The 20,274-nt window shown below is 47.8% G+C and overlaps 1 pseudogene across 1 annotated transcript in view; it reads right to left on the bottom strand.

Moving 5' to 3' along the window:
- Window positions 1–2,497: 2,497 nt before the first annotated feature.
- The window catches only part of LOC146756861 (uncharacterized), a 31,791-nt pseudogene continuing 14,014 nt past the window's right edge, over window positions 2,498–20,274 (bottom strand). The window contains exons 3-9 of the transcript XR_014937153.1: window positions 19,676–19,716; window positions 18,595–18,727; window positions 16,688–18,007; window positions 15,679–15,753; window positions 4,843–4,897; window positions 4,023–4,087; window positions 2,498–3,930 (exon numbers count right to left, since the gene is read on the bottom strand). The product of XR_014937153.1 is annotated as an uncharacterized LOC146756861 (transcript). The remainder of the gene's footprint in view (window positions 3,931–4,022; window positions 4,088–4,842; window positions 4,898–15,678; window positions 15,754–16,687; window positions 18,008–18,594; window positions 18,728–19,675; window positions 19,717–20,274) is intronic.

The raw sequence follows: 20,274 nt of genomic DNA, 5'->3' as shown, positions 1-20,274 counted from the left end.
CCTCTTCCGAAGAAGTTGGTACTGAAACACAGCTCCTTCTGGCACCTCGACTGTCAGTGCTGAACTGGATGTACAAAGGAGAGGTTCCCTCCACCCATCGTGCTACTGATGCCACCTGGAGCAAGTGGATTGTGATGATTACACAACGAGCTCAGATGGCGAACCTCAGCCTTCCAGGGATCCTAGAGGTGATCATGGACTGGCCTGAAGGTAAAAAGTTTGGAACATCAGCAGCAGAAGAGGTGTCATAGTATCATAGTATCATAGTCTCGTGCGGGTTGGAAGGGACCTTAGAGATCATCGAGTCCAACCCCCCAGGATTCGAGCCTCCTGTGTAGCAGAGTGGCACTTCTACCACTTGCGCCACAGGGGGGATTCACGTGCTAAAGAGGCCCCACCATACAACGAGCTTCCAGAAAATGAAAAGAAATATGCCCTGTTCTCTGATGGATCATGTCACATCGTAGGGAAGCATCGCAAATGGAGCCCCACACAACAGGTTGCAGAGGCTACTGAAGGTAAAGGAGAATCAAGTCAGTTTGCAGAGGTAAAGGCTGTCCAGCTGGCCTTAGATGTTGCTGAATGGGAGAGGTGGCCAATGCTTTATCTTTATACTGACTCATGGATGGTGGTAAATGCCTCATGGGGGTGCTTACAGCAGTAGGAAAAAAGTAACTGGCAACGGAGGGGTAAACCTATCTGGGCTGCTGGACTGTGGAAAGACATTGAAACCCGAAGGTACGGTTGTAAAGGTGCGTCATGTGGATGCACACGTGCCCAAGAGTCGGGCTACGGAAGGACAACAGAACAACCATCAGGCAGATTGAGCTGCCAGAATTGAGGTTTCTCAAATTGACTTGGACTGGCAGAATAAGGGTGAGTTATTTCTAGCTCGATGGGCTCATGAGACCTCGGGCCATCGGGGAAGAGATGTGACATATAAGTGGGCCGGAGACCGAGGGGTGGACTTAACTATGGACACTATTGCGCAGGTTACTCATGACTGTGAAACACGTGCCGTAATTAAACAAGCCAAGAGGTGAAACTTCTCTGTGGGCAAGGAAAATGGCAGAAGGTTAAATACAGGGAGGAGTGGCAGGTTGATTATATCACCTTGCCACCATCTCACAATTGAATAGTGAAAAAAGACCGCATAGTAGATGAAAAGGGAACACTTTGCTACAGAAAGGGAAAGGGGGACTCACTAAGGCAAAGGGTAGTTACAGATAGATAGTTTATGTTACAGGGGGGCAGAGAGGGGGAATTGCAGACACTAATTTTGAGAAAACAAGGAGATGAAGGCCATGAAGAGAAGGGTGGAAGAGCCCCAGAACAGTGTGGTGATTAGATGTCCACAGAGCAAGCTGGAATGAGTTTGGGGGGTGCCCCTCCCGCAGGGTCGAAAGTTTACAGCGAGGAAGATGATGAGCCTTCATCCCACAACCACCCCCACAACTCAGTACACATACGCAAGGGGGGAGGGACTGCATGCTAATGGGGTCTCATGAATATAATTAATATGTATCCAAATTCCTGCAAACTATTGATTATGTATTAGTTCAGCCTATATCTGTTGCACATTTTGTCCTAACGGTGTGCAAGTAAGGTGAAGCTATCCCCCATGCACCAGGGTGTATGCGCATCACTCATTAAACATACCTGCTTTATAACTGCTTCGTGGTTATGGAGTTGGATTACGCAAGTCACAATGGCAAGTATTATGTGCTTACCATGGTGAAAGCAAACACTGGGTGGCTTGACACATACACAGTACCCATACTACCACCTGAAACACCGCACTGAATCTTGAGAAGCAAGTCCTATGGTGACATGGCACCCAAGAAAGATATGAATCTGAAAATGAGACACAATTCAAACATTTCCTTATAAAAACAGTGGGTTTATCATATCCCCTACAGTGACCAGCTTCTGGTAAAATTGAACAATGGGTTGTTGAAAGCTATGTTGAAAGCAATAGATGGTAGAACACTGAAGCACTGGGAGAAGCATTGGGCAGAAGCCACTTGGTTGGTCAGTATGAGAAGATCTGTCAATCATGAGGGTCCTAGCCAATCCAGCTCCCTGCACAATGTAGAGAGAGATAAGATCCCTGTAGTACATGTAAAGAACATGTTGGGAAAAGCTGTTTGGGTCCTTCCAGCCTCTGGAAAGGGCAAACCACTTGGTGAAATTTTTTTTTGCCCAGGGACCTGGGAGCAAAATTGGTGGGTGATGCAGAAAGATGGGCATGTTCAATATGTACCACAAAGGAATTTGATGTTGGGGCAGTGCAGTCAGTAATTCTATGTATATAGATGTAAATAGACCTGTGTGTGTCATACATTTTAATTTTTGTTTATTTATATGTATTTTAAGCATATTATAGCGATGTAGAATAAGAGATGGAATGGCATGGTTTGGTAATATTTTTTCTATTGGTATTTCTCATCATATCATCGTGTGGAGCACAGAGAAGAACTACACATCCCAGAGGACCTCAGTTTCAATTAGACTGTATTATATTGTGTAATCTTGCATCCCGACATCATAGTTAGTAAGGTAAGTCTTCCTCCTTAGATCGTTGCTGCTGCTCTGTTTGTTTCCCTGAGCCAGTTCCCATCTCCCTACCCCTTTTCCCTTCCCATTTTTGGGGGGCGGGGAGCCCAAAGCCCTGCTAGCCCCCTGTCATAGACATAGATTCATCTAGATAACACCGTGAAACTCTCCTGTGTGGATGCTCTGAGGCATCTTGAATTCTGAACTCCCTTTGAAGCTCTTACCACACTCAGGTCACTTTAAGGGTCTCTTTTCCATGTGCATGCTCTGATGCAGCATCAGCTTAGAACACCTTTTAAAGCTCTTCCCACACTCCGAACACTTAGAGGGTTTCTCTCCTTTGTGGATGCACTGGTGGCGCTTTAATACAAAACTCCATCTGAAACTTTTCCCACACTCAGGACATTTAAAGGCTTTGTCTCCCGAGTGGACATTCTGGTGCTGCTTCAATTCAGAGCTCCTTCTGAAGCTTTTCCCACACTCAGGACACGTATAGGGTTTCTCTCCTGTATGGATGCGCTGGTGACACTTCAAAACAGACTTGCTGATGAAGCTCTTCCCACACTCAAGGCACTTATATGGTCTCTCTCCTGTGTGGACGCGATGGTGGCAAGTGAGTTTGGAACTGCTTTTGAAGCTCTTCCCACACTCAGTGCACTTATATGGTCTCTCTCCTGTGTGGACGCGATGGTGGCAAGTGAGTTTGGAACTGCTTTTGAAGCTCTTCCCACACTCAGTGCACTTATATGGTCGCTCTCCTGTGTGGACAAGTTGGTGCCTTTTGAGTTTATAACTATCTTTGAAGTTCTTCCCACACTCTGTGCACTTATATGGTCGCTCTCCTGTGTGGACACGTTGGTTCCTTTTGAGTTTATAACTATCTTTGAAGTTCTTCCCGCACTCAGCACACTTGTACAGTCTCTCTCTTCTGTGGATACACTGCTGGGAAGTGAGGCTCCCAGTGTCCGTGAAATTGGGGTGGACTCTCCTTTTCATGCTCTCTGCAGAATCACAGAACTCGTAATGCCTCTTTGCTGAGTGCATGCACTGGTGGTTAGTGATGCTGGAATCTGTTTTAAAGCTTTTCTCACACTCAGTGCACGGATTCTGCTTTTTCATCCAGCACGCATCCTTGCTCCTGGTTTCCTCAGGCTGCTTTGGACCTATGGTGAAGTCCACTGGGTTCCTCAATGTCATTCCCAGACACGTTCCCAGGGGCTTCTTGATGTGCTCACCCGGACCTTGCTGCAGGCCTTCATGGGCATCCCTTCTGATTTCTTCCGCAAACATGTGACCCCACTGTCTATCTGCTACACAACTTCTCTGCAGAACCTCCTTTGCATTTTTGATCCCATCAGCTGCTGGATGACAGAGAAAATGCAGCAATAGCACACAGTGCCCAAAATAAAACAAAGGCAGAGAAGGCTCTTACAGCCCCAACATTCCCCTTCCCTCCACCATCTCACCTGGGATGAGGTCTCCTGGCATGGCCTCAGGGCTAAGCACTTCTGGGATCCAGGGGCCTTCCCCACTTTCAAGCAGGGAGATCACCACGGGCTTGGGGCCTGGAAATGGAGCTTCAGGGAGAGAAACAGGGAACAAGAGAGCATTTCCCTCATTCTGGCACAGTGCCTGTTCAACAGATCCACTCTGTCTCCCTCCCCATGGACAAACCACCCCTTGGGCCTGAATGTTGGAGCAAAGAATGATTTGACATCTGAACATTATGAAGGGATATTTTTTTTATATGTTCGACAGGTCATCAGCACCACTGTGTCCCTCCCCATGGAGAAAACAACATTTGGGTCTGAATGACACCGTGCCTACAGCTTCCCTTAGAGCAAAGAATCTCAGAACATTGTGAAGGGATATTTTTTCTTTCAAATTAACTTTAAAACAGATTACTTATTTTCTTACAATCTACCAGAGGTCAAGGCATCAAAATGTTGACGGCAATTGCATGGAAAATCCTCAATTCTATAGCAGTAACCAGGGAATCATCTGTGAGTTGGAGCTGGTGGCACCATGCAACACACAACACAAGGGCTGGTTTTCTCCCTCCTGGCTGATACCTGCTTGCCAGCACTGAATCTGCAGCTTTGATCAGAGTGCCGTGCATACTAATCCCTTCTGAAACTCATGCTTCTCAGTATCTCCTTTCCTGCTGGCACTGCTGTGTTAGTCAATATGTAGCTTCATGACAATTATTCAAGGCCCAGCTTGCAGAGGCTCATTCTGCACAGCCAAAGGTGCCCTAACGAGGAGGAAAGGCAGACAAGCTCTCACCCAGCGAGGCCACGCACTGGTACGTCTCTAGCATCACGTCCCGGTAGAGCGCTCGCTGCGCAGGGTCCAGCAGCGCCCACTCCTCCCTGCTGAAATACACGGCCACCTCCTCAAAGCTCACGGGCTCCTGCAAGCAAAGAAGCACCTTGCTGGGAACAGCCAAGGCCCAGGAAAACAGTTCACACAGGACAGATCCTCCCATCCCAGCTGCTTCCCTGTCCCCTGCACACACACGCTGGCTGAGAGCACCTCCCTCTTCCCCTGCATTCACATCCCTGGCCCTTTGGTCTCTCCTGCCTGCTTCCCCAACCCCTACCTCAGCTGGATGTGCTGCGGCCATTTGCTGCTCTCCTGCAGGCTGGGATGATCACGGCTGGAAGGCAGAAGTTGAACTGGAGCCTGCAGGGAGAAGAGAAATGGCAGGGGAGCTGTGAGGGAATGCAGCAGTCCCAGTCCCAGCTCAGCCCTTCTGCAGGGCACAGCCTCGGCTTACAGAGGAAGACAATAAGCTGCAGCACAACAAACAGCCTAGCTGAGAGAGATAAACTGCCACAAAGCTGTTTCATACTGGGAGGCTGATGCAACTGTTAGCAGACACTTAGTTCAACAGCTGAGACTGAGCTGGGGACTTAAGACAAAGCAAGGCATGGAGGCAGCCATCTTACCCCAAAACAGGGAGCAGCACAAGTGCCCCTCCAGCTCTGCTGCACAGCAGCAGGCTGCACTACAGGACCTGCCCTCAAGCAGGGCTCTCTGCAGCTCACACCTGCACAGAGATCCCTTGCAGCTTGACATCAAGACTCCTCCTCAGTACAGATCTTCTCTAAGACAGCCGTGGTCACTTTGGAGCTTTCATGTGCTCTATAAGGCTCTGCCTTAGAGGGACCATTTGATTCCTTCCACACAAAGCCTTGAGCAAGTTTGGGACTTGGAGAGGATCCAGCCACATCCTAGCTCCTTACCTCTGTGGTCTGAAGACATGAGAAAGAAAGGGGAAGTACTCTGAGCCTCGTGACTCAATGGGATGGCCTCCTGTAGCTGTGCGTGTAACCCTACCCTCTATGCAGTAAATAACCAAGTGTATCCAGTCACCTCAGAAGGGGAGTTTTATTGGAGGTCTGAGTGGAGAAGAAAGTTGAGGACATACAACAAGGACAGTCTGTGCCAACTGGGGATCTTTTGACTGACTGCAAGCACGTCTAAATGGGATGGCTACCCAGGAAAGTGCTGTAAAAATACTGTTAGAAAATGGTATGGCCATCCAACCATCCAGCAGGAGGTGCAGAAAAGCACCTGGTTCATGGAAGAACACTGTGAATGCAGTCCCCAACACACAAACACAGCGAGCCTCAGCACAGATGGCAGCTGCCAGCAGAGCAGCCTGCTAGAGCACTGCCTCTACAGATCCGTGAGGGGAACACCTGGTGGCAAACAGATTAAATCCTCTGGCAGATGTCTGTACATCCTCTCAGGAGTGGAAGTAGCCTTGGGCTTGCTGAAATCAACCAAGCCCTCATAAAAGGGTTTGGAAAAGTACTTTGTGAAGGAAAATGATGTAGTTCTCAAAACCACCTGCTGCTGATGTTACCTAAAAGTGATGAGGGCTCACATTCCTTGTGTAAGGAAATGCAAAATGGCGAGGAATCAACTGGATCATACACACTTCTCAACTAAACAGGATGACTTCCTTAAACACATTAATAAATCAACAAAACATCCAACCATACGGAGAATATTTTTCCATCTCCTGAGAAGAGAGAGTATCTGACAGCATTGCAGCCAGACCAGCCTGTGATGGTCACAACCACAACCAGCCGATGCTGTGCTGGGAATTTTAACCGAACCAGGAAGGAAACTTACCAAATAGTAGCAGTGCTAAACAGAACAATAATGGCATCTTGGACTTATCCCTCTTTGTGATGCCAAAGACAATGCACAACACACCAGGAAACACTCCAGCAATAACAGATGAAAGGCCATAAAACTGCAGTACACAGACTGCACTCAATAGCAGGGAACGCTCTCAGCAGCGCCTGCCCTTTGCAGAAGGCAGATGGGCTGTGCTTTAATGACCTGCTGCTGCTAGGCCGTGTTCTCAACGCGTGCTCCAGTCAGCCCACAGGCTGCCAGCTTCTCATCGTCTGTTCCAGAGCCCAGTGCCGGAGCTGCTGCAGATGCTGAACGTGCTCAGGGCCCGCAGCTGTGTGCTCAAGGCATCTGCAGCTGCCGGGACAGACTCAACAAAAGCCTTGCCAGGGCTTTGCACAACCCCAGCTGAGGCATCAGGCAAGCGCTCAGCAAACAAAAGGTAACGCCATTTCAAGGGTCGCTAGAAGCACGTGTTGCCCGCAGGGTCCCCGAAAGGAAGCTGGGAACTGCCGGGGAGGAGAAGCAGGGGGAGTGGAAATTCCCTCTTGGGTGCTTCACATTAAGACACTCCAAAGGAGGCACCGGGGAGTTTAAAGCTTCCATCAATCCACTCGTGCACAGCTGCAGAGCGAGGCCGTCTCGTGTCTCCCATGACCCAGAGGAAGAACTGCAGTCCCAGCTGCGCTGTGTTACAGAGATCCAACCGGGCAGCAGAGCACGCTGACCTCCTCTGCTCCCTTCCTCACTGTCCCAGCTCCCAGCCCGTTCCCGTGCCCCTCGGAGCCCAGCCCGGGCTGCATAAACTGCTGCCCTGGTTGCAGCCCGTCTGGGCCAGCAAACCTGCTGCGCTGAGCGGGAGCTGGAGCCGGGACCAGGGTCCCGCCTGGGGTACGGCAGTGCGGGTTCCGCCCCGTCCGGGGCCGCTCCCCGCTCCTCTCCCGGTGCTGCTGGCAGGGGCAGGAAGCGTGCGCTCCTCTGCACGAGCCACGAAGGGCACCTACCTTGGGTGCGGAGCAGGCTGCTCCCAGCTCTGGTGCAGGTAGCCGGGCTCCTCGGAGTCGCGTAGAGCAGAGGATGCCGAGTGCCCTCAGCCCGGAGCTGGCCGCAGGACGGCCTTGGTGCACCTCCTGCCACCGCGGTGCTGCCCGGATGGCTTCCAGACAGGCTCTCGCTTCTTCCGCACGGGCTCAGGAAGGCAGGAATTCCCACAACGAACACGCCCGGAGCTCGTTCTCAAGGCACATCTGCCCTCGGGGGAGGGCGATGGGAGGGGTGTAGGGGAGAACGGTTTGAGGGAGGGAGGAATGGGGGCTGTGTTTTGTTACGCTAATGAAGCATCGCATTCTGCCGGCTCTCTTTGCTTCCTTTGGTGGGGACATTCGCACACCCTTGTGGTCAGACATCCCTCCCTTGCTGTCCTGGCGTTCCTGTTACTCCTAACCCCCACGAGTATGTCCCAGCATGAGGTAATCTCCGGTACAGCACCAGGGGACATTGTGTGTTGAACAGAACTCTTGCAATGGAACCGAGCTGTGGGTAGCAGCTTTACCCAAAAGCTGCGGTAAGAATACGACTATCCCCAGATCCTTGTCTAAGGGTCCTAATAAGTCTTCTGTGAAGCAATACTATGGAGTTCTGTGTGGGTTTTTGGTCCGTATGGTTGTCTGCTATAGATTCCCGTGTCAAAACCGTGTCAAAACCATCAAATCTTGTGATTTAAATAAAGGGATAGCTTTATTCAATTAAGGAAGGTGGTAAAGTGAGCAAAACAGAGCTGGGTGCTGAGGGGAGTCTGTACTCCACCAGGGTGGCAATTTGAACAAAGGTTCTACATTTGTACAGTTGTTATCTCTTTTATATATTCCAGTCATTCTTGTGGCTGTGCAGGTTATTGCTGGGGTCGTAGAGTGTTGTGGGGATGAAAGTCAGCAGTCTTTTCCTATATCTTTGGTTATTTTCTAGCAGCTTATGTGCCCTGGCAATGTGTAGTTTGCAGTGCTTGCTGCTTCTTAGTTTCCCTGCTTTACAACACGATCTACATTTTACAACACTGTTTACATTCCAGGACTCCTGAGAAAGCACCACTGAGTTTCATTTGACTAACAAACTTAACCCTTACCTATCACAATCTCCATTTTTCTATTTAATCCTGATTTTGTTCATTAAATCGTTTTACTGCTTCTTTAGCCCTCTGGAGGGTAGATTCATCCTCTTCCTTGCTACTGATACGTTCATATTCTTTTCTTACTAACATTAAATAGGCTGTTTCTAACCGACCCTTAACAATGGCAATAAGTGTATTGAACAGAAATGGTCCAAGAGTTAGTCTCAGGATTAATAAAATAAGAGGTCCCGCTAAAGTGGACAGCAAGGTAGTCAGCGAGGGAGAACAGTTAAACATTGATTCATACCAGCTTTGTTGCATCTCTCTCCTTTCTCCCTTTTTCTAGTCCCTCTCGTATTTTGATGACTATTTCTCTTACAACCCCAGTATGGTCAGCTTATACCCAGCACTCCTCTCAAAGTGCGGTACACATCCCCCTCCCGCTGTAAAAAGATAAGGTCTAATGTATTGGGGTTGACCCTACGTACCCAGTGCAATACATTCCAAATTGCCACAGATACCAACTGACTGCCGTACATTTTGTGGGAATCAAGTGTTGTTTCTGCATTTAGAACAAGATACGAATATTTCGTTTAAAGCTCTCAGCATCTAAGTGAAGCAATTTGTAGTTATTAAAAATTAGATTAAAGTCATACGTACAAAGACTGCAGCTCATTTCTGTCCAGCCATCTGAAATAGAACTACTGATTTTTGGTGCTGGACAAACAAGACCTGAGTAATAAAGGATCCAAAGAGGAGAAGTTAAAATAATTAACTGTATAACAGTATAAACTAACACAATGTGTATATATATATATATATAAGTTGTGATATACCTATACAAAAGTATAATTGAGGGTATGTGGAATTGTAACTGAGGGTACAAATAGTGGAATAGTGTTCAAAGGAAAATGGGTTAAGGAGAAAGTGAGTTTATCTGCGCTGGTATGAGAGATTCTGTAGATATTCAAGACCCATCTGGGCGCCTACCTGTGCAACATGGTATAGGGAACTTGCTTTGACAGGGGGTTTGGACTCGATGATCTCTAGAGGTCCCTTCCAACCCCTACAATTCTGTGATTCTGTGAGAGTAATCCCCCTTCATTGTTCCCTCCCCCAGCAGGAACTTTTAAAGTGAGAGAGAGCCAGGGAAAGAGACTGCTGCTGTAAACAGCGAAGGGGGAGGTGGAGAGGACAGGGCAATGGAAGTGAGAATAGCCATCATGTGCAGAGATCTAGGAAACCTGAAATCCCAGTGTTAGCACTGGACACCTCTGGAGAGAAGGAGGCGAAAGTGAAATAGGATGTTAGTAGCTTATGTAATGATGAGAGTTTGGAAAATAAGAAAGTTTGGGACAGACACAGGCAGAAGAAAGAAGGACTGGCAAGGTATAAAAGGAATGTCAGGACGGAAGAGTGGTGAATGATATGAAAACTAACCAAAACAAAACTGATTGACGTACATATAAAAAAGGAACTGGGAATAAGAACAGCTCTTACTGTTGTGGTGTTAGAATAAGGCAGTAGGACCCAGACATCCCCTCATGGAGAGGCGAGGGGGGATGGGGTCTTGAACAGCCCAGGGTGGGCTCCTCCCCACTGGAAGGAAAGCAGTGTGCAAACTGCAATGGGAAATTGCATCGAGGAAAGCAGGATAAAGAGGTTCATTTTCTGGTGGATATTGATGCTTCTTAGAAGTTATTGCCCAACAAGAAAAGGTTTCCTTTTTTGGACTAATTAAATATAAGCTAAGAAAACAAGTAGGAATACAGAAATTCTTGTACCTGCCAGGTTACTCTGGCAAGAAATTGAATAAAACTGGAGCTAAGAGTGCGACGATATTGACTGATTAAAAACTGTAACTCTGGCTTTAACACAAACTGGGCAAAACATTGTGTCATGGTTTTGTAATGTTGCTGTCAATATTCCACATCATAACATTATGTGCAGTTTGGATCATTAGAAGCTTCATACTCCAGTTCCATGTAATAACAACATTCCGAATACTCATCTCTCAGAAGAAAACTACATATCCCAGAGGACTTCATGGCCAGAGATAAGTCACACGCAGAGGACATATTTATAATCTTGCTCCCAGGCTGGAGCTCTCTTTTTTGGGCTGGGGGCCCTACGGGGCAACTGCACCCTGTCATTACCAAACATAAATCTAGGTAACCTGTGACAGATTTTGGTGGAGATGGCGGGCATAAGCTGCTGCTTTTTAGCTTTTAGAACAAATCTCTCTTTGCTCTCAGAGAGCTTTGTTAGGGGAGTGATATCTTTTTGTAGCTGCTCACTGAGAGTGTGACCTTGAAAGTCCAGGCAAACTGTCAACATTCAGGAGTAGTTGTAAACTCTGAGCATTGCTGTCTTGCTTTTGTAAAGAAAACAAAGGGATTTCTTTCTCTCCCAGAGCACAGCTAGCTAGCTCTGACTTTTACAGCGCCTGCCAGCTACTGCCAGCTATGAGTCTGCTCTTTATTTTAGGAGCACTGCATAGGGGATTCAAAGCCATCATGTTCTTTGGAACTTACTGGCCCTTCTTAATTTATTGATTTCTTGTTATAGAATATATGCATTATACAACCAAGTAAGGGCATTGATGGAGACACCTGCCTGCTACTTCTATGCAATGTGGTATGATGTGAATTTTGACACTTGCATCCCAGATGAAATAGTTAATTTTACAATGACTAATTTCACAATTGCTAATTTCACAGCAGCTAATTTTACAAACACCACGATGTTCAATCCGGTTTAGGCTGCCTTATCAGATTGCCGCACAGTTTTTGAAAACCGAGTTAGTGTTCATACTCGTGTTCATACTCATGTTCACGTCATGCGTCATGTTCACGTTCTATGCGGAAGTCCCCTCCAAAACCAGAAAATGCTGACTGGCAGGGAATATGGAAAGGTTTAGGAAAAATCTTAGAAGCGTGGGGACCGGCAATGTCATGTGATTTCACTCTTGAACACCTGAGGGACCCTGAGAAATTGAGTATTTGAGTCAGAGATCTAAGGAGGTAAACCATACTTGGGGTTTGGTTTATGCTTACTGTACTCTGTATAATACTACCCAAGAGAGAGAGAGTTTCCTATCTGAGGTTCAAGCCTCAAAAAAAAAAATAAATCCCCAAGTCAACTCTGATCAGTCACAGAAGGCACCAGTAACAATATCAGTTGCCCCTGTGGAAGGAAGAAATGGAAACAGGTGTCCTTGTGTCTAGGATGAGAAGAAGGAGAAGCAGAGGAGGAGGCAGCAGAAGATCCAGGTAGGGGGTCTGGATTGGCATTGAGAAATGCAAAAAAACAAAACAAAACAAAACAAAACAAAAAAAAACTAAGAGGCACGAAGAAGAGAGTGATGAGGAGGAAATCTCTATTACCATTCATCAACCTCTGAAGATGGATGAATTCCAAGGCTCAAGAAAGGAGTTTACATGGCATCAAAATGAAGGTCTCTTGCCTTATTGATTCGCTGCTGGGACAACGGGGCCAACAGCCTGTCTCTAGCTGGTAATGAATCTCACCAACTAGGAAGCATTGCCAGAGACCCAGCTATCGACAGAGAGATTAGCAGATGTTTGGATGGAGCTGGCACCCTCTGGACTGTTAACAGCCGTGAGGGAAATGTAACCCTTCAAGGATGCTTTGAAGCCTCAGACTATTAAATGGGATAACATTGAAAAAGGTATCCAGTACCTGAGGGAAATGACCGTGGTGGAAATGTTGTATGACCCTGATCCACAAGACCGTGATCCTGAGAGAGTGAGGACCAAGCCTAGCATGTGGCAGAAACTCACAAGTACAGCACCAGAAAGATATGCACACACACTGGCAACAACATTTGGAAGATCTGAGGAACAAGAGAGAAGACCCCGAGTTTTTGAACTGATTATGACACTTCAAAACTATGAAGAGCAGCTCCCCCCAGTACGCACCGCAGTTTCTGCCATCTCACGAGTAGAAGACTGATAGATGAAATGCACAAGAAACTATTTCCATCGACTAATTGTGATGGTTGAGTAGTAGTATCAGAAACGACTGATGAAGGTCAGTCTCCATACAGGTCACCACGTCTAGTGAAGGACCTGATCAAAATATTCCAATCCTACTCCACACCTGTATCATCAAAAGTTTCAGCTATTAGACGCGTGTGCTTTCCAGCTCGAGCAAGGAACAACAGTAAGATTGCACCGCGTGTTTCCATGTGGTGCTACCTACGGGACCACAGAGAAGACATGAGGAAGTGGCACAACCAACCTACTCCTCTACTACGAGCACGGGTGAGAGAACTACAAAACAGGCCAACCACCAGTGGAGTTGCTCCATTCATCACAGGTAACCAATAGAGGGGCCCTGCCCTCAGTCTTGGCGGGGAGAGGGATAATAAGAGTTTATTGGACTGTGTGGATTAAATGGTCTGGCACAACAGAACCACAGAACCACTGCTGGATACCAGTGCAAAGTGCACTCTAATGCCCTCGAATCGCAAAGGGACAGAATCAATCCATATTTCTGGAGTGACTGGGGGCTCTCAAGAATTGACTGTGTTGGAGGCTGAAATAAGCCTCACTGGTAAAGACTGGCAAAAACATCCTATTGTGACTGGCCCAGTGGCTCCGTGTGTACTTGGTATTGATTACCTCAGAAGGATCCGAAGGGGTATTGATGGGCCTTTGGAATAGCTGCTGTAGACATGGACAACATTAAGCAGCTGTCTGTTTTGCCTGGCCTGTCAGAGGACCCGTCTGTTGTGGGGCTGCTACGAGTAAAAGATCAGCAGGTACCGATTGCTACAAAGACAGTGCACAGACGGCAGTATCGCACCAACAGGGATTCCTTGCTCCCCATTCATGATTTGACTCGCCAGCTGGAGAATCAGGGAGTGATCAGCAAAACTCACTCACCTTTTAACAGCCCCATATGGCCAGTGCGTAAAGCCAGTGGAGAATGAAGGCTGAGGGTAGACTACCGTGGCCTGAATGAGGTCACACCCGCACTGAGTGCTGCTGTGCGGGACATGTTGGAACTCCAGTACGAGCTGGAGTCAAAAGCAGCCAAATGGTATGCCACCATTGACACTGCTAATGCCTTCTTCTCCATTCCTTTGGCTGCAGAATGTCGGCTGTTGGGGTACTAAGCTGTCTTTGCAAGGATTTATGAGTGCATACAGTAGTTCTGAGTAGATGGAGTGTTCTAGAACATCTGAGTAAGGCCTGCAGATTAAGAGTTAGTGGGTGGGGGGTTTAGTTAGGTGTGTGTAGAGGCTCTCTCGCGTGCATCGGGTTTTGTGTAGAGGGTGTACGTGTCTGCACAGGATGTAGGATGGTATATAAGGAGTGTGACGCAGCGAAAAAATGAGAGAAGACATCATGGCATCCATGTTTGTGTCTCTCCCCCGGAAAGTCAAGGTCCTGGGATAAGTCAGGTTAATTTGCAGATACGTCAGTAGGCCACAGTTTGCCTTCACCTGGAGGGGCATTCAGTATACTTGGAACCGTTTGCCCCAGGGGTGGATACACAGCCCAACCATTTGCCATAGGTTGGTCCAAACTGTACTGGAACAGGATGGTGCTCCTGAACACCTGAAGTACATTAATGACATTGTTGTGAGGGGCGATACAGCAGAGGACGTTTTCACAAAAGGAGAGCAAATAATCCAAATTCTTTTACAAGCTATTAAGCAAAGCAAAGGGCCTGCCCAGGAAATTCAGTTCCTAGGTATAAAGTAGCAGGATGGACATAGTCACATCCCAACTGATGTGATCGAAAAACTCACTGCCATGTCTACATCAACTAGCAAGAATGAGGCACAGTCTTTCCTGGGTGTAGTAGGCTTTTGGAGGATGCACGTTCCAAACTACAGCCCTACACCTTTATCAGGTAACACAGAAGAAGATTAGTTTTGGATAGGGCCCTGAACAGCAGAAGGCTTTTGAGCAGATTAAACAAGAGGTACCCTGTGCCGTGGCCGTGGGGCCAGTACAGATGGGACAGGATGTAAAGAACATCCTCTACACTGCTGCTGGAGAGAAAGGTCCCACTCGAAGTTTGTGGCAAAGAGCCTCAGGAGAGACCTGAGGCTGACCCCTGGGATTTTGGAGTTGAGCATATAAGGGGTCTGAAGAGTGCTACACTCCAACTGAGAAGGAGATCTTAGCTGTGTATGAGGGGATTCAGGCTGCTTCCGAAGTAGTTGGTACTGAAACACAGCTCCTTCTGGGACCTCGACTGTCAGTGCTGAACTGACAGTAAAGGCTGTCCAGCTGGCCTTAGATGTTGCTGAATGGGAGAGGTGGCCAGTGTTGTATCTTTATACTGACTCGTGGATGGTGGCAAATGACTTATGGGGGTGCTTACAGCATCGGGAGCAAAAGAACTGGCAGCGGAGGGGAAAACCTAGTTGGGCTGCTGGACTGTGGAAAGGCACTGCTTCCCAAATAAAGAATATGGTTATAAAGGTGCACCATGTGGATGCGCATTTGCCCAAGATTCGGGCTACTGAAGAACAACAAAACAACCATCAGGTCTATTAAGCTGCCAGAACTGAGGTGGCTCAAATAGACTTGGACTGGCAGAATAAGGGTGAATTATTTCTACCTCAATGGGCCCATGAGACCTTGGGCCATCAGGGAAGAGATGTGACATATAAGTGGGCCGGAGACTGAGGGGTGGACTTAACTATGGATGCTATTGCGCATGTTATTCGTGACTGTGAATCATGCCATAATTAAAGAAGACAGGAGGATGAAACCTCTCTGAGAGGAAGGACGATGGCAGAAGGTTAAATACTGGGAGGAGTGGCAGGTTGATTATATCACCTTGCCACCATCTCACAATTCTAAGTGTTATGTGCTTACCATGGTGAAGGCAACCACTGGGTGGGTTGACACATACACAGTACCCATACTACCACCTGAAACACCATACTGAGTCTAGAGAAGCAAGTCCTGTGGCAACATGGCACCCCAAGAGGATCTGAGTCTGATAATGGGACACATTTCAAACATTCCCTTATAAATACAGTGGGTTTATCAAATTCCCTACCATGCACCAGCTTCTGGTAAAATTGAACGATACAATGGGTTGTAGAAAACTATGCTGAAAGCAATGGATGGTGGAACACTGAAGCACTAGGAGAAGCATTGGTCAGAAGCCACTTGGTTTGTCAATACTAGAGGATTTAATTGTTAATTGTGATGATCCTAGCCAATCCAGCCCCCTGCATACTGTAGAGAGAGATAAGATCCCTGTAGTACATGTAAAGAACGTGTTGGGAAAAGCTGTTTGGGTCCTTCCAGCCTCTGGAAAGTGCAAACCTGTCCATGTAGAACTGTTTTTGCCCAGGGACCTGGGTGCACTTGGTGGGTGATGAAGAAAGACGGGGATGTTCAATGTGTACCACAAGGAAATTTGATGTTGGGGGAGTGCAGTCAGTAATTCTTTGGGTATATTTGTATATAGACCTGTGTGTATAATGCATTTTAATTTTTGTTTATTTGTATATATGTATGTCTTTCAAGCATGATGTAGCAATGTAGATAAAGGGGTGGAATGTCAAGGTTTGGTAATTTCTTCACTATGGGTATTCCACATCATAACATCACGTGGAGCACAGAGAAGAAGAACTACACATCCCAGAGGACCTCAGTTTCAATTAGACTGTATTATATTGTGTAATCTTGCATCCCGACATCATAATTAGTAAGGTAAGTCTTCCTCCTTAGATCGTTGCTGCTGCTCTGTTTGTTTCCCTGAGCCAGCTCCCATCTCCCTACCCCTTTTCCCCTTCCCATTTTTGGGGGGCGGGGAGCCCAAAGGCCTGCTAGCCCCCTGTCATGGACATAGATTCATCTAGATAACACCGTGAAACTCTCCTGTGTGGATGCTCTGAGGCATCTTGAATTCTGAACTCCCTTTGAAGCTCTTACCACACTCAGGTCACTTTAAGGGTCTCTTTTCAATGTGCATGCTCTGATGCAGCATCAGCTTAGAACATCTTTTAAAGCTCTTCCCACACTCCGAACACTTAGAGGGTTTCTCTCCTGTGTGGATGCGCTGGTGGCGCTTTAATACAAAACTCCATCTGAAACTTTTCCCACACTCAGGACATTTAAAGGCTTTGTCTCCCGAGTGGACATTCTGGTGCTGCTTCAATTCAGAGCTCCTTGTGAAGCTTTTCCCACACTCAGGACATGTATAGGGTTTCTCTCCTGTATGGATGCGCTGGTGACACTTCAAAACAGACTTCTTGATGAAGCTCTTCCCACACTCAGTGCACTTATATGGTCTCTCTCCTGTGTGGATGCGATGGTGGTCGGTGAGGTCGAAACTCCTTTTGAAGCTCTTCCCACACTCAGTGCACTTATATGGTCTCTTTCCTCTGTGGACGCGATGGTGGCAAGTGAGTCTGGAACTGCTTTTGAAGCTCTTCCCACACTCAGTGCACTTATATGGTCTCTCTCCTGTGTGGACAAGTTGGTGCCTTTTGAGTTTATAACTATCTTTGAAGTTCTTCCCACACTCTGTGCACTTATATGGTCGCTCTTCTATGTGGACAAGTTGGTGCCTTTTGAGTTTATAACTATCTTTGAAGTTCTTCCCACACTCAAGGCACTTGTACAGTCTCTCTCTTCTGTGGATACACTGGTGGGAAGTGAGGTTCCCAGTGTCCGTGAAATTCTTTCCACAATCAGAGCACTCGAAGGCTCTCTCTCCTGTGTACATGCACTGATGGCCAGTGGGATGGACTCTCCTTTTCATGCTCTCTGCAGAATCACAGAACTCGTAATGCCTCTTTGCTGAGTGCATGCACTGGTGGTTAGTGATGCTGGAATCTGTTTTAAAGCTTTTCTCACACTCAGTGCACGGATTCTGCTTTTTCATCCGGCACGCATCCTTGCTCCTGGTTTCCTCAGGCTGCTTTGGACCTATGGTGAAGTCCACTGGGTTCCTCAATGTCATTCCCAGACGCGTTCCCAGGGGCTTCTTGATGTGCTCACCCTGACCTTGCTGCAGGCCTTCATGGGCATCCCTTCTGATTTCTTCCGCAAACATGTGACCCCACTGTCTATCTGCTACACAACTTCTCTGCAGAACCTCCTTTGCATTTTTGATCCCACCAGCTGCTGGATGACAGAGAAAATGCAGCAATAGCACACGGTGCCCAAAATAAAACAAAGGCAGAGAAGGCTCTTAGAGCCCCAACATTCCCCTTCCCTCCACCATCTCACCTGGGATGAGGTCTCCTGGCATGGCCTCAGGGCTAAGCACTTCTGGGATCCAGGGGCCTTCCCCACTTTCAAGCAGGGAGATCACCACGGGCTTGGGGCCTGGAAATGGAGCTTCAGGGAGAGAAACAGGGAACAAGAGAGCATTTCCCTCATTCTGGCACAGTGCCTGTTCAACAGCTCACTCTGTCTCCCTCCCCAAGGAGAAACAACTATTTGGGCCTGTATGACATCGCAGCTACAGCTTCCCTTGGAGCAAAGAATGCTTTGACATCTCTGAGCATTATGAAGGGGTATTTTTGCTTTCAAATTAAACTTACAACAGCTTATTTATTTTCTTACAATCTACCAGAGGTCAAGGCATCAAAATGTTGACGGCAATTGCATGGAAAATCTTAAATTCTATAGCAGTAACCAGGGATTCATCTGTGAGCTGGAGCTGGTGGCACCATGCAACACACAACACAAGGGCTGGTTTTCTCCCTCCTGGCTGATGCCTGCTTGCCAGCACTGACTCTGCAGCTTTGATCACAGTGCCGTGCATACTAATCCCTTCTGAAACTCATGCTTCTCAGTATCTCCTTTCCTGCAGGCACCGTGGTATGAGTCAATATGAAGGTGCATGGCCATTATTCGAGGCCCGGCTTGCAGAGGCTCATTCTGCACAGTCAAAGGTGCCCTAACAAAGAGGAAAGGCAGACAAGCTCTCACCCAGTAAGGCCACGCACTGGTACGTCTCCAGCATCACGTCCCGGTAGAGCGCTCGCTGCGCAGGGTCCAGCAGCGCCCACTCCTCCCTGCTGAAATACACGGCCACCTCCTCAAAGCTCACGGGCTCCTGCAAGCAAAGAAGCACCTTGCTGGGAACAACCAAGGCCCAGACAAACAGCTCGCACAGGACAGAACCTCCCATCCCAGCCGCTTCTCTGTCCCCAGCACACACATGCTGCGTGAGGGCATCTCCCTCTTCCCCTGCATTCACATCCCTGGCCATTTGGCCTCTGCTGCCTGCTTCCCCAACCCCTACCTCTGCTAGATGTGCTGTAGCCATTTGCTGCTCTCCTGCAGGCTGGGATGATCACGGCTGGAAGGCAGAAGTTGAACTGGAGCCTGCAGGGAGAAGAGAAATGGCAGGGGAGCTGTGAGAGAATGCAGCAGTCCCAGTCCCAGTTCAGCCCTTCTGCAGGGCGCTGCCTGGCCTTGCAGAGGAAGACAATGAGCTGCAGCACAGGAAACAGTCTGGCTCAAAGAGATGAACCGTCACAAAGCTGTCTCAAACTGGGAGGCTGAAACAACTGGTAGCTGACACTTAGTTCAACAGCTGAGACTGAGCTGGGGACTAAAGAGAAAGCAAGGCAAGGAGGCAGCCATCTTACTCCAAATCAGGGAGCAGCCCAAGTGCCCCTCCAGCTCTGCTGCACAGCAGCAGGCTACACTGCAGGACCGCCCTCAAGCAGGGCTGTCTCTGCAGCTCACACCTGCACAGAGATCCCTTGCAGCTTGACGTCAAGACTCCTTCTCAAAACAGACTTTCTGTAAGACACCTGTGGTTACTTTGGAGCTTTCTTGTGTTCTCTAAGGTTCAGCCTTAGAGGGACTGTGCAGGTATGATTCCTTCCACACAAACCCTTGAGCACGCTTGGGACTAGGAGAGGATCCAGCCACATCCTAGTGAACAGCGATGCAAGAAGCAGAGGCTCTGGTGGAATTTAGAACAAAGGGGGGCTAGAGGGAAATAGTTATATGTAGTTTGTAGGTGGGAAAAGGAATGATCTAGTTAGAATAACAAGGAATGGAGACAGTGGCTCTGGGAGAGCAGGAAGGATGCAGATAAGAAGTGAGATCTCCCTGAGACACCTGGGGAGGAGAGGATTAGAAGTTTAAATATCAGAAGAGGAGTTGCATCTCCCTGATAAGATGGGCGATAACAAGAGGGGGGTCTGCATGCTAAAGAACTATTGAATATGTATCAGAATTTCGAGAACTCATTGTCTATGTATTAGATGTACCTATATCTATGTCACGATTTTACAAATCGGTGTGCAAGTTTGGTTGGAGCTATCCCCCTTGCACCCGGCACTGCACAACACTGGAATAAACATACCTGCTTTATAACCCATCTCTGGATTATAGAGTTTGATTCCGCAATCACTAGCTCCTTACCTCTGTGGTCTACAGACATGAGAAAGAAAGGGGAACTACTCTGAGCCTCGTGACTCGATGGGA

The sequence above is a fragment of the Coturnix japonica genome, chromosome 25 (genome assembly GCF_054131305.1).
Source record: "Coturnix japonica strain WE chromosome 25, WE-NBRP24, whole genome shotgun sequence".
Taxonomy (NCBI): Eukaryota; Metazoa; Chordata; class Aves; order Galliformes; family Phasianidae; genus Coturnix; species Coturnix japonica.
This window is presented reverse-complemented; position numbering and strand designations above follow the sequence as displayed.